At 40.6% G+C, this 3,973-nt stretch overlaps 1 long non-coding RNA gene across 1 annotated transcript in view; it reads left to right on the top strand.

Moving 5' to 3' along the window:
* LOC137461607 (uncharacterized) overlaps window positions 1-2,836 on the top strand; it is a 5,204-nt gene extending 2,368 nt beyond the window's left edge. Inside the window, exons 2-3 of the long non-coding RNA XR_010993432.1 lie at window positions 797-880; window positions 1,170-2,836. This is a non-coding gene — a long non-coding RNA (uncharacterized lncRNA). The remainder of the gene's footprint in view (window positions 1-796; window positions 881-1,169) is intronic.
* Window positions 2,837-3,973: the final 1,137 nt, after the last annotated feature.

Genomic DNA, 3,973 nt, shown 5'->3' with positions numbered 1-3,973 from the left:
GGAGGAAAGGAGCAATCCTTTCTCTGGAAAGTGTTTGAATAGTTTGCAGCATGGGGCCACATATTAAGCAGCTCTCCATCTCCATAACACTGCTTCATTTTCTGTGAGAGGTATATTGGGCTTTAACTGGATGGGCTTTAACTGGATGAATGCTGCTGCTACGAGTGCTGAGCGAGTGCTAACTCCTGAGGGGGCTGTTGGTAGCCTCTTTAGAGCTGTAGTAAATAATGACTAAGTCCATGAATTACACAGAGAGTTAATGCACTGAGCCCTGTGTTCTCTATGTGCCTTATCTTGCACTGTAACTGGTCTACTATATATTATACCAGTTTGCACTTTCCAACAATGTCTAGGCAGTCTTTGAAGAAGACCATGAAGAATCTCACAAGTGTTCTGCTCTGTTTTGCTGCACTCCAAAATCTGGACAGTTGCCCAGAATAGAACTCCAACATCTTTTACTTTTTCAGCCTGGGATGAAATCTTACAGAATCTGCTTTGCAGCAGAGCCAAGGTTGATTTTCTTGTGCTATTTCACCACTTACAGTTCTAACCTGAAGCAGGAAACATGTTAGTGCAGGAAAACCTGGAGATGCTTTCCAAACACTTTCTTGCTAGCAAAAAGGTGAGCTCAGATAAGATTCCAACCACTCTGCTCCTTTGTCTTGAGGAAAGATTTGTTTCTTCTGCCTGCATTATAAATCCCAGTGAAGGACAGCAGTCTCCAAAAGTAGTGTATGCCAACACATGGTTCTCACACCTTGCCTAACTTTATCAGTTAATTATCTTATCCAAGCAGGTTGTCTATGTTCCATCTGCAGCTAAAGGAGAAAAAGGAGCGTTTCTATAGGCTGCTTCATCCCATCCTGAGTGTCTAATTCAGGTGAGTGAATTGCCCTCTGGATGTGCCTCCCTCTTGCCTTTTCTTTCTGCATAGATTCTAGAGGGAACCTAGATAACCAGGTTAGACTAGATAATTTCTACATGAACAAAGATAAGTGAGATAACAGTTATCCTCAGGTGCGTGTCTGTGTGAGAAAAAGTATCAGTGATGGGAGAGATAAAACATGGGCAGTCTTAAAACAGTGTGAGGGTTATCTTAGCAGCCTCTCTGTGTGTGCTCATGTGTCTAATGTCTGTATATTTGTTGGTGTGATTTTCCTTTACTCCAGGATATCCACAAAAAGGGGATTCAGAGCAAGCAATGTTTCCAATCAGCAACAGACAAAGCTGCCAGGAGTTGGATACTGTTAAACACCCATCTATAGGATTGCCATCTTCTTGGAAATCTCAGGAGCAATACTTCAAAGCATGGATGAATCTTGGTGCAAGGGCCATAAGGATTCAGATGGCTTGGAAGTGAAACATCTTCTATCACTCTTGTGATCTGCAAGGGAAATTGATTTGTATTGGATTTATTTGATTAGGAGGCACAAGTGTTTCCCAAGGAGTATAAATAAACATTTTGGTAGAAACAGGGTAGTTGTGGTGATCCATAAAGCCAGGAATGTGGCTCAATGTTAGCAAATTTTGTACATCCACAACTGTTTTACAAGACTTTTATGTCCTGTAGCATTTTGTAGTAGCAAAAAAAAAGCAGGGGGAAGGCAAAACACTTTGAAATAACAACTTGGGCTGAATTTTGGTGGATATAAAGCCCCATCATTTCCAGAAATACACTCCTGGCCTAGAAATCCATGAATATTTTGTGCCTGAGACCTAGAAACATTGCTTCCTCTGACCAATTAATAATTTTGTTTGAAAAGTTAACATTTATTATTTATCACTGCTCCCCATTTAAAAACCAGTTTTTCTCCTTCAGTTATGACAGAGCAAAGCTTAAAACTATTACAGGCATCTTCAGAAGCCTGTCATCTTCAGCAGCTTTAATTGCTCGGTGATGGCATGTATGTACACGTGCAATGAAGTGTATGTACACAGACAAAATGAAGCAGCGCAGCTGCTAATGTATTACATGACCTGAGTAACCTGCAAGGCACTGTGTGGAGATGTCACACAACCTGGAGAGAACTAGATGATCCCTAGCGTGTCACCTGGCGATGTTCACCCCCCCTCTATGAAGTCCATCTTGACAAGGTTGTTAGCTTAAAGTTCTTGAAGATTAGTTTTATTTTCTCTCCCATTTTATAGGGCAGGGTAATGGCAGCTTCAAATGTCCACTGCTTAGGGGTTCTCATGATGTCTCAGTGGCTTCAGTTTTCTCTAAAGCCCTTCAGCTCTTGTAGGGTTGAACAAAGAGGCCAGCCTCAGAGGTCAGTTTCAAGCAGACCTTGCTTCCAATGACAGAAAAAAAAATAATAGTAGTGCAGAATCCTAGAGTAAAGGAATTATTCTCAGCTAGATTTAATTTAATTCACCCAGAAAGATGAAAACAAGTCTTCCCTCATATCCATTGAAAACAATTGTGGCTGCCTAGGACTCAGGCCATGCCATGTCCTGGATCCCATGCTGGAAATCACTGACTATGTTGTCCACATACATTTGGAGTTATTTCTGACTGATTCATGCTCTGAACTGGAAGTACTGAAAGCATTGTACTTTATTATTCTCCTTCAAACTCTTATTTCTCTTTTTCCCTTTCTGTGCTACCCTATCTTTTTGAAGAGCAGATTGACTTCTGGTCTGCCGGAAAGGCTTCTGAAGAACAGGGTTGGTGTCACTGCTGCTTAATACTCCTGCAGATCTCTCTGAAGCCATGCACCTCCTCTCATCTTGCACATGATTTATGAGCTTTTGATGGTCTTTGCCACGTCCATCACAAAGTGTTATGAAATCCTGATCCCTGGGTAGAATTTTGAGGCAATATGGATGTAATTAATAAATGTCTGTTATCTTTACAGAAAGACACTAATCTTATGGTGGTCACTACTCCTTTCAGTTCCAGCACTACCTCATCCATCACGTTCTTAGCTACCCACATGTTTAAAGCCAAAAACAACAGAAAAACAACCACCAGCAAAACCCTCTCTGATAAATAGAATGACACAACCCTCACCAAGCCACTAGAAGACAAGCCTGTAACTTCTGCTGAGTTTCATCTCCACTTAGCTTTTTTTTGCCATGACTAATCCATTCTTTCACTCTAAATTTGCCATGGCAAATTGACACGCCTGGATCTTTACATTGAATATCAAACATAGCTCAGCCCTTCACACACACTTATCAGGGAGCTGCTTGATTTCAGCCCCAGAAAGGTCATGCCAGAACAGTCAGAACACAGAACAGCCTGGGATAGAAGGAAGTAATGTATTGTTATTCTCACTTGTTGTGTATGAAATTACAGTGCCTGTATGCATCGCTCTCTAAAATAAGACCAAACCATATGGAATGATTTTAACTTCCCTCCCATAGCAAAACTGCATTGTACCATAATGATTCTCATCTTCTTTAAGTCTTTCAGTTACTGCCCAAACACTCTGTAGTGGTTTCTTTATATTGGTTAGGTGGTTTTGTCAGTCTCATGCACTGTTCTGTAAGAATAATTCCACATCAAACTCCTTAAACTTGAACTGGCAAATACCAGGAGGAAGATAATGTTTAACCTCTTACACACCCACAATAGAAAGCCACATACAACAAATAAATGTGGTTACTTGGTCTTCCATCTGTTCTTTTTTTTCCAGAAAAATGAAAACCATGATCCTGGACACTTCTGTGGTTTCTTGATTTGGCATATGTTCCCAATTTCTCTGAGAGAAAGCAAAGTACAAATGAAGTTGATTAGATTTTTTCCTTTGCCAAGTCCATTTCTGCTCAGACTATGGAGCAAAGAAGCTCTACTGCTCATACACAGCAGAATATCAAAGCCAGACTTTTGCAATGTGCAGAAGTCTGGACTTTTAAAATGACCTTTCTCTTTATTTAGCTTCTGTGATGACAATAAGAGAATAAGTTGCCTCTGGTAATTATGAAGTACAAGCTAAACCTGCCTGGGAGTACAGAACAAAAGCACAGC

Source organism: Melanerpes formicivorus, unplaced genomic scaffold (genome assembly GCF_026170545.1).
Source record: "Melanerpes formicivorus ecotype bairdi unplaced genomic scaffold, bMelFor1.0.p_v2 SCAF_2683, whole genome shotgun sequence".
Lineage (NCBI taxonomy): Eukaryota > Metazoa > Chordata > Aves > Piciformes > Picidae > Melanerpes > Melanerpes formicivorus.
This window is presented reverse-complemented; position numbering and strand designations above follow the sequence as displayed.